This window comes from Pinus tabuliformis, chromosome 9 (genome assembly GCF_031772625.1).
Source record: "Pinus tabuliformis cultivar Carrire ecotype Pingquan chromosome 9, CPIR1, whole genome shotgun sequence".
NCBI lineage: Eukaryota > Viridiplantae > Streptophyta > Pinopsida > Pinales > Pinaceae > Pinus > Pinus tabuliformis.
Window position 1 is genome coordinate 710467714 of NC_142307.1, and position 14217 is coordinate 710481930.

Below are 14217 nucleotides of genomic sequence, written 5' to 3' on the forward strand. Positions count from 1 at the left end.
ACATGACCTTGTCACTTAGTTAGATCAGAAAATTTGAGTTTGTAGACTTGGAGTAGAGTTGTGCATTTAGTGATTGCTAAAATTTACAATCTAGTTCAGTTATTTTCAATTAAACTTAGTTAACTGAGCTCAAGTAATTAATTGAGTTTGTTGAAGGTTAGTTGTGTTAGAGTCGGTCTAGTAGCCCTCCACCAGAGATCAAAGCTCTTTGCATTTCATAGTTAGGTGTCTCATCAGTGTGATCATGTTGCATTCCGTTAGGCATGCCATAATCTCGGTGGAAGGAGTTTATGTCGTTATTCCCCTCTTGTTTGGCACTGCTGGTTTAGGTTTGTTCAAATAAATAAAGTCCTCAAAGGGTCATTCATTTTGCTTTAAGTTTTTAGGTTTTAGGTCTAGGGTTGAGTCTAATTTTGTCTTGAGAGGTCATCAAGGACCAGTAGGCCAGAGGGATGTCCTTCATTAAACATTTCTTATCATTGTACAGCTAAATTTTTGCCTTGTTCTCAAAAACTCTGTTTTTGAAAACAAGGTCATTATCTCATTTTTGTAAAAATCATCAAAATTTCAAATTCTTCAAATGTCGAAGTGCAACCTTGGTCTCCTTTGCCAAAGCATCCCAGAAGCTATCCCTGCAAAAATTTTCAGAAGAAATCATCATTTCAACCAATTTTTCAAAGAAATGAAATTAAAGGTCAGAGCCAATTAAAGCAAAAAGTGTCAACATTCAAACATTACAAAGTGGGTTTTGGGCAAGTGAAAAATTAAAAGGAAGCCTATAAAAGCATGCCATCCCTCATTGGTAATTCATTTGCCTCTCAACACTCCAAGAGAATAGTTGTCAAGTCGATTTCAAAGTTCATTGGGCAAATTGAGCAGTTGCAGCAGCGCGCTACGCGTTGGGGGGGCTCTACGCATCAACGCGCAGTTTCCAGTTCAATTTAACTCAGGCGCTACGCGTTGGGAGGCACGCTACGCATCAGGCTGGGTGCGCTACGCATTGGATTTCTTGCTCAGGAAATCGCCAGCAAGCCACCAAAACTGCTTTTCTCTCCAAATCTTTTCAGGTAGGCCTCTAATCATGGTGATTTTTGGTTTGGCTAAGATGAATGAGCAATGAAAATGCAAAAATTCCATGCTAATATGGAGTAAAACCCTACCTTGCTATATCAAATATTAAAAATGCAAATGTGTTAGGGTTTCATTTGAAATTTGATGCCCAAGGTTACCCATTTTCCCATTCTTCTTTCCCCATATTTTCCTCACCATTTTCCTTGACATTTCCCATGAAAATCATATAATTTCCCTACTAAAATTCATTAAAATCCCTAAACCCTATTAATTACTAAAATCCTATGTAAATTCCTAAACCCTACTTCCCATTACAATCCTACAAATTATGATTGTATATGTTCCATGTTCCTTTCCTAACATTTCCTTCCACATTTGTTTTCCCTAATCCCCTCAATTTTCCCTTTTCCCTAACATTTCCCATGTGTGTTTGTCCCCTTGGTAACAGCTTTCAAACAAGTCAAAACAGCAGTTCATTGGGTGCACAGTCAGCATTATTTTTCAGTCACTTGCCTCCAAAACCATGTCAGGAACCGAAACAGATTATGAGAAAAGTGATGACCGTGAATCAACACCAGAGGTAGAGGTGCCAAGGAGGCATCACAGGGGTGGTAAGGGTGGTCAGCATGTCAGGTTGGAACCCACCTCTTTGGCTTATCTACAAACTTGTCCACTTGCAGTGTCATGTTTCTGATATCTATCATGCTATGAATATTGTGAAAGAATCTCCCAAATTCAACACCACAAGGAATTGGCCCGCTTGTTTGTCCTACATTTGCACAATGGGCATGTGAATCTTGCAGGAGTGGACTTCACATTGTCACCTGAAATTGTTGCTCAAGCAACAGGGATACCCAATATTGGAGAAGAATGGAGCAAGCGCCAGTCGTTGGACAGATTTCATTATGAGCCATATATCAAACCTGCATATATGAGATTTTCACGTTTGTATTCGTACCATATCCATTTGTTGATGCATTTCACATGGGTACGAATGATGAACATTCCATTTTTTATGTGCCGAAATATAGAGAGGATGGTGCCCTTGGTGCAAAGAAAGAGCCCAGCACAGCAACACAAGAGCATTTATCATTATGCACTGATCAAGATTGTGGTCATGCATCAGTTGGCACAACAAGGTATTCCGTGGGAGGATTTCATTTCTCGTGACTTGTTCACGGTGCCACAGCCACCTCCTGAGGTTGTCCATGATGAGGGAGGGCCTTCACATTAGTTTGATGTTCCAGAGCCCGAGCATGTCAGCACTCCTCCTTATGTTACATATCAGAGAGGCCACAGGGTCTTATTTGCATCTGCACGGCGAGTATTATCTCCACATCAGGTGGAAGGGGTCTTGCCTTCTTCATCAGCACAGCGAGTTTTATCTCCACATCAGGTGGAAGGGGCCTCGCTTTCGACAGCAACACAGATACCAGAGAGAGGCAAGAAGCCCAAGATTGATGAGGGGCCATCAGGTGTTCCAGGCATAGATATTGTTGATCTTGATATCATTTCTCCTAGCCTAGAGTCAAAGGAGATCATCCAGAAGTTAAGGGCTGAAAATGACTTGTTGTAGCAAAAATTGGAGATGGAAAATTGGACAATCACTTATTTAGAGCAGTGCAACAAGCAATTAGAGGATGAACACTCTCTTGATGAGTTGCGGAGGATCCGAGAAGACCGGAACTTGGCTCGCAAGAGACCCGGTGATTTGACACCTAAGGAGCAAAACGCTATGCTCATTCAGGTGAACACACATCTAGATAGGTTGATAGCGAAGGCAAACAGGGACAAGGACATGCTCTGACACATGAAGAATCACTATTGGGCTCGAATGCATGTGTGTAAAGCAAGAATGAAGGTGCTCAAAGGACGGTTGGCCAAGGCACTAAAACGGAGGAAAAGGCCCGATCCCCTTCATATTTTGGCTGAGGCTACCTTGAAGGAGCATGGTTCTCAATGATGCACTTCCAGCTCAAATTTCAGGAAATTTTGAGCAATTTTGATCAATTTTGACTTTTTTGTGCCACACACAGGTTTTTGCTCTGAACGCGTAGCGCGCCGCGCGCTACCCTGAAGATGGGCAAGTCCATTCCTCAAAAACTCAACATTTTTAGATTTTTCATGACAAATTACAATTTCCCAGAAATTACCAAGACATTTCATCAGGTTTTGAGCCCTCAGAAGGTCAAAAAACATGCAAAAAATGACTTTCTGCCACTTTTTGGACACACAGGGAGCAGTCTTGGGAGATTGCAATTTTGGAGGGGCAAATGACCACAAAATTGAGAAATTCCACTTTTTCTGGAAATTAGACATCTAGACCTTTCCAAAAAGCCTACTTTTGCCTCATTTGGATTCCGGGAAGTGCCTCAAAAGTTGGCTCAAATGCGCGCTACGCGTTCAAGTTTGGGGCGCTACGCATCAGGGAAGTTTGCCAGATTTTCACCTACAGCTCAGCAAAACGCAGATTTGACTAGTTTTGACTTTTTGGGAGTGATTTTTCATCCTCCTTGATGTAATTGATTTAATTTTATGATGTCATGACACTTATTTATCTCTTCTAGAAGATTCATTTATAAAAAGTCAAAAATTTAATGAATGAATTGGTTTCCTAGCTTATAGAGGCAAGTTGTTTTGACTGCCTGGATTGTAGTGCTCAATTTAGAATTGGTTGAAACAGCTCCTAGGATGATGAGATCGACCCCTAGAGGCAAGGAAGTGTTTTAGCTTGCCTATATTATGTACTTTCTTAGTCATTTTCATGGTTGGACTCTGGAGGGATAAGCTTCTTTTGTATTACACTTTGTATCTCTGCAATTTTGGCAAAGGAAAGACCAGGGTTTTGCAGCACTATTTAGGATTCCTGTGGTTATTTGTGTTGATGGTGTGCTTCTCTCATGTACTTGTAATATTTGTTATGTGTATCAATTTCCTATTTCTCTTTTCTGCACATTAAGTAAATGAAGTGTTAAGGTAGAATTCATAATTTATATGCTCTACCTTTAAGTTTGCTTAATATCTATGTTTTCCTCTGTCTAAAGAGAACTCTTGAAAGTTTCTTGCTCTCTTTAGCTCCTCACCAGTCATTCCTATCCATTCACTTAAATCAAAGGCATCAAGACAATCTCCTACCTTGCCCCAAAAAGACCTCTGCAAAAGCTGTGTCCCATCCCCGCACCCAAAATTTCTCTCCCCCTGTTTTCCACCAAAACCATAAAAATCTGAAATCAAACCTTCTCAATCAGTTTACTAGCCTAAAATCAGTGTTCTTTATTGGTCATCTCTGCCCTTTGAAGACCTTTTGCCGAGATAGACCCGGAGAGAGCCCTCTCCTGCCCCATAGGGCTAGCTACGAGGCTAAGTGGTTTGATGTTGCCTTGGATTTTGTCTTTTTCAGCCTGAGGCCAAATTCAAGCGCTAACAAGTTGATTAGTAGAATTTTTGTTAACTCAGTGATCTCTCAATTAAACTAGTCAATTAGCTAAAAATAGCCTAGACATGCATGGAATTCGTATTTCTTAGTTGGAGTGGAGGAAAAGGCACATTGTAATCATCAATTGTATACTAGTTGTATGTACAGGCTTGGCAATCAAGCAGGTGATCAATTCCTTTGGATTTTCACAAGGAAATAGGGAATTCCCCCTTTCTTTAGGAGTTCAATTTTTCCAGGATTGTGTAAGGAAATAGGAGGTTGCTAGAGGCTTGAATTGGCTAAGTGTTGGCCAGAACAAGATAGTTAGTAGGAGAACGGGTTTACAATGTACAATGTGCTTTAGAGTTGAAGCAAGACATTGTAATAGTTTCTCATTCTCATCTGATTAATGAAAAGCAACGGAGGGTTTTTTCCCAGTTCAGTTCCCTTGCAAATCATTGTGTTCTTATGGTTGTGATAGTTGCATGTCATTGCATTTGTTTCTAAATTTTGATTTCCATTCCGCATAATTATAGAGGAAATTTGTAATCTCTTGTTTTCATTTTGAATTCATCAGTAGTAGAAAATTTCTATTAATTTCTACATAGTATCAGAGCTTGAAATCACAATAGAAACCATTCAATAGATATTCTCCCTGTGAAATTTTGGTTTGCATATTCAATGAAGCAGTTTACTTTCGTGCGGAAAAATGTCTTTCAATGGATTTAGATTGGAGTATACCCTGGAGGGAACCTCGAATTTCATAGCTTGGAAAGATAATATGGAAGTTGTACTCGATGATAATGGAGTGTTGGAGTACACCAAAACTGACATTCCAAAACCACCAGCATCGAATACACAGTAGTTAGCCCAGCGGAAGAAGGATACCACAAAAGATGGGAGGATCATCTTGGATGGTGAGAGAGACCACATAGTCTTGAATTTACGTGGCAAAGAAACTCCATTTTCTATTTGGAAGACCCTCACTGAGTTATTTGAAAATAGAAGTGTTTCCTGGAAATTGGCATTAAGGGACAAGCTCAGAAACATATGGTTGCAAAAAAATGAAACCATTCCACATCACCTCTCCAGATTCACTCAGGTTCAAGATGAACTTGAAGGAGTAGGAGAAAATGTTCCCTCATCCAAATGTGTGAACCTAGCTCTCCTAGGCCTCCCAAAATCTTGGCACAATTACCATGACTTTGTAAATGGAAGGGACAAATTCCAAAATTAGGAGAGACTTTGGTTCGATTTGGTGCAGGAAGAAATCCGAAGGAACACTAGAGATGGAGTAACATCCCATGCTGAGGAGGAAGAAAATTTTTCCTTGGAAGACAAGGGAAAGAAGGCCCAAGGAAAGCCGGATTCTAGCCAGAACAATGGAAAGAAGAAGGACCTCAGCAAGATAAAATGTTTTCACTACCATGAATATGGACACTATGTAACCAAGTTTCTACACAAGAATCCTTCAAGAGGAGCATGAGGTGAAGCACTTGCCTCATAATTTTAATTAGACTTCACCCTAATTGCATGCATGGCCCTCACTATAATGGGGAGCACGTGGTACCCAGATTTAGGTGCCTCGTTCCATATAACAGGAAGCAAATAATTCTTTAGTATCCTAGAGGAGAAGGGTCTCCAGATGCACATAGAACTTGGGGATGATCTGAGGTGTAGTACCAAAGGAATTGGAATTGTAACTTTTAAGAGGGATTCGAGCTCTCATCTTCATCTTAAAGATGTTATGTATGTACCTGGGCTAAAGAAAAATTTCATCTTTGTAGTTATATTGGAGGATAGAGGATGTGATGTTTTTTCAGTGAGGGGAAAGCCTTTCTAAGACATGTAGCTAATGGGAATGTGAAACAAAATGGAGTTAGAGTGAAAAATCTCTACAAAATTGAGGTGGAGGCATGTTTTGCACTGATTAGCAAGGCATAAAAAGTACAGATTCAAGATGTTGGAGAACTCTAACATAGGCACATGGGACACTTACAACATGGGGCCTTAAAAATCATGCAACAAATTACCACCGGTCTCCCAAAATGCACCCATGACTAGCATGATGTCTGCAAGGGATGCACACCAGGGAAATATGTCAAATCCACCTTCTAAGGTTGAGATAGTAGAGATGGAGCAATCTTGTAGTAATTCCACTCTGGTGTATGTGGACCATTTTCTACAGCCTCTGCAGCAAAACATATGTATTATGTAATTTTTGTTGATGACTTTTCTAGAAAATGTTGGATTTTCTTCATGAGGAAAGAGCATGAAGTTTTTTCCAAATTTGTTGAATTCAAAGCGTTGGTTGAGAAGGAGATTGGTCAAAAATTTAAATCCCTGAGAAGTGACAATGGAGGAGAATTTGTTTCTAACACCTTCGAGGACTTTTGTGCCAAGAAGGGTATTATAAGAGCACTGATAGCACCCCATAACCCATAGCAGAATGGGGTGGCTGAAAGTTAGAACAGAAGCATAGTGGGATAAGAAAAAGCCATGTTACATGATCAAGGGTTTCCATTACATCTATGGGCAAAAGCATGCAACACCGCAGTTTATTTGCAGAACATGAGCCCTCATAGAATACTTGGCATGATCAAACTTGAAGAAGATTTCTCTGGGAGAAAGCCATATGTATCTCATTTTCAAATTTTTGGAGCTACTGTGTATTTTCATGTTTCTAAGGATAGCAGGAATAAATTGGAGCCTACAACTAATATGGGGGTATTTGTATGATACATAGAGACTCCACACAAGTAGTGGCGAGAGATGTCAAATTTGGTGAGGATAAGGCTATGATATGCTCTCTAGAGTGAGAGTTGAGTATCCCACCAGAGGAAGAGCTTCTAGTTCCTAGGGAGGAGCCTCAGAAAAATCTTCAGGATCTTGTGGAGTAGCAAATAGGAGGTTGAGTGGAGGCACCCACTCAACCATAATGTTCTAGAGAGGGGATGAAGAGAGCTATAGAAGCTGACATGTTGGTGTAATATGTTAAGGAGCATGTGGGAACTCCTACACCCTTGTGCACACAGAGGAGGTCACCATACAGGTATACTGGTTACATGGCACTCATGACAAAACTCATTGATTCTAAGCCTTCTTCATTTTGGGAAGTAGTTTGCCAACCAATATGGGTAGATTCCATGGTGGAGGAGTATGACTCCATCATGAAGAACAATGAGTATGGGAGGTGGTGTCAAGACCAGGGAACAAGTCAGTGGTTGGTTCCTGGTGGATTTACAAAGTGAAGCATGCAGCTAATGGGAGCATCAAGAAGTACAAAGCCATATTTGTGGCCAAAGGCTTCTCACAGGTAGAGGAAGTTGAGTATGAAGAAACATTTTCCCCGGTGACAAGATATTCCTCAATCAAGACCATTCTATCATTAGTTGCACAAATGGGTGGAATATCGATCAAATAGATTGAATAACAGCCTTCCTCAATGGCGTTGTTGAGGAAGAAATTTACATAGAGAAACCAGAGGGATTTGAGACATATGATAGGGAGACACATTTGTGCAAACTCAAGAGATCCCTTTATGGTCTCCAACAGGTGCCCTAAGCATGTACACTCAAATTGACACATATCTCAATGGATTGGGCTTCACCAAAAGTGAAGCATATGTCAATCTCTATCACATTATGGTAGATGGAAAGTTGCTTATCTTGGTATTGTATGTTGATGACTTGATAGTTACATGGGATGAGCAGTTGATACACTCTTGTAAGGAGTGCCTTGCAAGAGAATTCGAGATGAAGTACATGGGCTTGATGCATTACTTCCTTGGGCTGGAAGTATGGCAAGGTGATGGTGAGTTGTTTGTAAGTTACGAGAAGTATTCCTCTGAAATACTTCTAATATTTTAGAGGAAGTATTCCTCTGAAATACATGGAGAGTTGCAAGCCTACGGACAAACCTCTAGCTACAAACTGGAGGAAGGATCATGGTTCTTCAAGAGAGGCAGTAAATTCTACCATCTACAGATAGCTTGTGGGATACTTGATGTATCTAGTGAACACAATACCTAACATATGCTATTCAGTTAATCAGCTAAGTCAAGCCATGGTGAAGCCTACCAAGTTGTATTGGAAGGCAGCAAAGCATGTGTTAAGATACCTCAAAGGAACAACCGAGTATGGGTTATGTTACAAGAGGACAAAGGGAGTGAAGATCTAAGGTATCACTGATGAAAATTGGGCAAGGAGTCCATCAGACAAGAAAATTACTTCAGGTGTTATCTTCAGTGTTGGGTCTGCAGTTATTTCATGGTATAGCAAGAAACAGAGGTCTGTGGAATTCAGCTCATAAGAGGATGAATATGTGGTTGCAAGTTAAGAAGCATGTGAGGCCATATGGATGAGGAAAATACTTGTGGTTATTTTCAGTCATGAGATGAATCTGACAGTGATTTATTGTGATAATCAGAGTTGTATTCTGAGAATATAGTATTTTATAACATGTCCAAGCACATTGATATCATGTACCATCACTTGTGGGATTGTATGCACAAGATAATTATGATGCTACAGTACATTCCAACTTAGGAGCAGGATACATATATCATGATAAAGGCATTGCCAAGAGGAAAACTCGAATTCCATAGGTGCAGGATAGGAGTGGTGCAAAATCCCTTTCTTGCTAAGAGTGAGTGTTAGAAATTGTAGCAAGAAAGGCTCAATTTGACTTGTGACTTAGACAAATTGAGTAATTCAATTTTCCACATTAGCAGGATGACTTGGATTGTAGTTAGCTTCAGTGACATGGCCTTGTCACTTAGTTAGATTAGAAAATTCAATTTTGTAGGTTTGGAGTAGAGTTGTGCATGTAGTGATTGCTAAAATTTAGCAATCTAGTTCAGTTATTTTCAATTCAACTCAGTTAACTAAGCTCAAGTAAATAATTGAGTCAATTGAGGGTTAGTTGGGTAGTAGAATTTTTGTTAACTCATTGATCTCTTAATTAAACTAGTCAATCAGCTAAAATTAGCCTAAACATGCATGGAATTCGAATTTCCTAGCTGGAGTGGAGGAAAAGGCACATTGTAATCATCAATTGTATACTAGTTGTGTACAGGCTTGGCAGTTAAGAAGGTGATCAATTCCTTGGGATTTGTGCAAGGAAATAGGGAATTCTCCTATTCTTTAGGAGCTCAATTTCTTCAAGATTGCACAAGGAAATAGGAGTTTGCCTGAGGCTTGAATTGGCTAAGTGTTGGCCAGAGCAGGACAGTCAGCAGGAGAACAATTTTACATTGCAGTGTGCTTCAAATTTGAAGCAAGACACTTTAATAGTTTCTCATCCTCATATGATTAAAGAAAAGAAGTGAAGGGGTTTTCTGAGTTGGGTTACCCTATAAATCATTGTGTTCTTGTGGTTTTGATGCTTACATGTCATTTCATGTGTTTCTAAATTGTGATTTCCACTCCACATAATTGTAGAGGAAATTTAATCTCTTATTTTCAGTTCGAATTCATTACTAGTAGAAAATTTCAATTAATTTCTTCAAGATCGTACTCCTTCAAGCTAATCATCCAGTTCGCTCTTCTTTTTCCTGACTCTTGTTGAAAAAAACAATGATCTGGCAGTTGGGTGTGGCGCAAAGATAATAACATGATTCTTCAGAAGATGAGGTCTGAAGTGTTTTACCACATTGTAGGCTATGTAAGGTTGTTTATCGATGGTGGGGTAATCAAGTTCACATCCTTGCAAGCCGAAACTCATGAATGATATGGTTCTCTCATTATCCTAATCATCCTTTTATGTAAGAACGACAGAAATATAAGTATCAGAAGTGAAGGTGTAAAGAAGGATATCTTTGATAAAATTTGGACTGTATAGTGTTGGTGCTTCTGCAATTGCTTGCTTTATATGGGTGAATGCTTCCTTTTCCCTTTTATCCCATTTATAAATTACATCCCTCTTTATCATCTCTTGTAGTGGTTTCACTATCTGTGCGTAATTAGAGATGAATTTGCAAAGGAAAATCATTTTCCCCAAGAAGGATAGCATGGCTTTCTTGTTCACCAGGAAGGGAATCTAAGTAATAGTTCTGACTTTTTCAGGGTCCACCTTAATCCCACTCTTTGCAATGATATGGCCCAAGAGATTTCCCTCGAAAACTACAAAAATACTCTTCTTAGGATTAAGAGATATCTTGTATTTGTGACATCGCTTGAAAATTTTCTTTAGATCATGTAAGTGGTCAGATCTTTTTTTCAAAAATACGGTGACATCATCCAAATAGACCACAACGCTCTATCTAATCAAACCGTGAAATGCGATGTCAAGAGTGCTTTGAAAAGTTACACCTACATTAATAAGCCCAAAGGGAATTCTTTTAAAAGCAAATGTATCCCACTTGGTTTGAAATGTTGTCTTGTCTATGTCGGGTTTTAACACCAGAACCTTATTATAGCTTGAAATCCATCCCGTAATGAAATCATTTGGGACCTCGATACTGTCTGTAAAATCTATTCCATCGATGGCATTGGATAATTATGTTTGTTCGAGAAGTGATTCAAATTGAAAAAATCCACGCATGGGTGTATTTCCCCAGAATTCTTTCTCACCATAACCAAATTTGAGACCAATGTTGAATTTCACACTTTGAAAATGATTTGAGCATCTAGCAAATTTCTTAACTCTTTCTAAATTGGGGGCTCAAGAGTTGGATGAACTTTTTGTAACTTCTACTGAAAAGGCTTGGCCCCTTCCTTAATTGGAATCACATGTTGGATTATCAGCATGTCATAAGTTTTAATATCATTGTATGTAAACACAAAAACGTATTGGTACTACTTAAATAGACAGATGAGAGATTGTCGCTCTTGAGGTGTGTAGTAAGTACCAAGGTTAAAAAAATTTGGATGTTCTTTTGTACCAAGATTTATATGTTCGTGCGATAGGGTCTGGCTATGAGTCTTTATGTTAACCAGTACCTTAAAGTGATTCTGCAAGTCATACAGCTTTTCCAGTGACATCACGCCCTTGAGAATGGGGTTCCCTTTGCTTGCTTGAGCTGCATCCTACAACTCTTTATCGTGTTCGTCTTTGTCAATAGTTGCATCTTTGAACACATCAAAGTTTGCCAAAAAATCTAGTGTCTATTGGTCATCATTGAAAATTAAAAAATTAGTTTATCAAGAACGGAGGGCCTTAAATAATTTCAACAGAAAATCCATCCCTTAGCGGTGACAACTTATAAGCATCATTTGTTAATGTATCGGCAACAACATTAGGGATTCTAGGAACAAAAATAATATTTAAAACTTGGAATCGTGAAATAAAATTCCATACCTCTTGTTGGTAACTTTTGAGATTAGGTGACACATAGTGTAGAGTATTTCGTACCTGCCATACGACAATTTCTGAGTCACCTATTTCTTTGAGTGCCTCAACTTTGAGGTTGATGGATTTCTTCAAAACCAAGATGAGTGCTTCGTATTGAACAACCTTTTTGGTGCACTCAAACTCTAAGCAACAAGATATCAAATGTTTTCTCTGTTGTAGGTTTTTTAAAATGTAACCTACTCCAGATCTCTCATGCGTTTTTGAACCATCAAAATATAAAATCCAAGTGTTAGGAATACTAGAGTTATCTCCTATACTAGTGTTATCTACATATACTACACAAAATTCATTAGCACAAGTTGGATTTCTAGGAAGGAGTTCCAACTATGTACTAGGTGGGACAGGTGAAGGTTGTGCCACATAACATCTGTGATCTACTTCCAGAAAACAATTTCCGAAGATCATCTTTGAAAATCCCATTGGTTCAATTTTTTCCTCAAGTTGTGTCACAGTATGCTTCATGTAAGGTTCACTTTCAACTCGAATATGGTTATTTCTTCCCTTATATGGAAGCCATAAATGAGACCAGTTTGTCACAAAGTATCCTTCGAGTTTGCTGGACTAATCTCTGCTCAATAGTAAATCGTAGGCTTCGAGAATGTCCACAACTACAATATGTATACATTGTTGAACTCTATGGTCAGATGACAAACGAATAATAAAATTTCTAAGTTCACCAATGGATTGGATAAATGATTTGTCTAGTTGTATGATCCGTGCATCAGTTTTATCCCATTTTGCATTTATTTTCTTGGAAACCAACAATGGCATAACATTTGCAGATGCATTGGAATCAACCAAACAGTTGTGAACATTATAATTTAAAATTCAAAATTTTATAAGAACATAGTGCAGAGTGTCTTAGAACTTAGATTTATAACATTTAAAATAGATTCAATGATGTCGCGAGAGTTACAGGACACTACTTGAGAAGCATAAATTTCTTTACATGCCGAAGTGTGCAACGAGAGTGCCTAGAGAATTAGTTCTCGCTGGCACGCTATCTTTGCGAACTCAAAGAGTGAAATGTTAGCGCGAGTTCTTTTCATATCTTCAAAAATGTTGTAATCAATGTTTTTTGTCTTAACGGGTTGTGCTGATGAGTTAGGTGGTGTGAATTTATCCATTGCAGCAGGAGTGGTGGACTTGTTCTTGTTACTATTGGAAGTGTTCTTGGAAGAAGGAGAACCTCCAGAATTTTTCTATGAACTCTAAGCTGGATTGCAAAGTGGTAAAATCCTTCATAGCAACTGCTTCTTAAGTTCCTACACAGAAACAAGTCCCTTTCTCCTCAAATTATAACGGTCAGTTGACTACTTGGGAGGAGCTTCACTCACTGGCAGTTGATCAACACTTTGTTTATCAGTGTTGTATATGATATTAAACATGTTCATTGAATGTCTAGCACCCAAACTTTCTTCAGTCACGGAAAGTTCATTTGTTTCTTCACTCTACTCAGGTTATTCTTCCGCTAATAGAGTATCAATGAGATTGGCCATCATAGTGTTCATATTATGGTTCCATTGTGGGCATGTATTTTATGAATGTTTCTCTTGATGAAAAGTATAAAAACTATCCATGCCCAAGCCTTTGATATTGAACACTATGTTAGAAATCTGAGAAGATTTGGCCGGTTGAGAATTATTATTCTTTTTAAAGAACAGTGTCTTGAAAGACTTGCTACTAGTAGTGGATTCCTCACTTGACCGTCTCTTTAACTTTGTACTTTGTTCGTAAGAAGCTTCAAAGATTTGGTCAATATTTCCAAATCAAAATAATATATGTCTTTAGCTTTATCGAAAGACGCTTCGTTTGTCTTACTAGCTTGCTTGGAGTCTTTGGGATCATTAGTGTCTTTGATGACTCGAATAGATCACAAATATTTTTCAACAGCGAGAGCTTCTATAACGTTTAAGGCCAAAGTTTCCTTCACAACTCTTTTAACAAATATGAAAATGTTAGTTGGAAAATCAATTGTGTAATAATCCTTAGTGATATCATTGTGAGGTTGCACATCGGTGGGGAAATTTTTCAACAAACGAGTAAATATTTGAATAAAATACTTAATTCTTTCTTTGTCCCCCACTTTCAAATTCCCAATTTCTTTCAACAACATGGTGGGAGTCTTATTGTCAGCAAATTTTTCAAGAAATGGCTTCTTAAACTCCCTCTAGCTATGGATTTAATTGGCTAGAAGACTATGATACCATATAGATGCTCTACCTTCTAAAGTGTACAGAAAGAGTCTGCAAGCAACATCGTCAAAATGTACCTAAATCATTCATAATGAATGTAGAACTTGTCTAGATGGTATTTAGATTTGGTCTTCTTGTCCGGATCAAACTTTGAAAACATATTTTCTGAATATTTAGGAATCT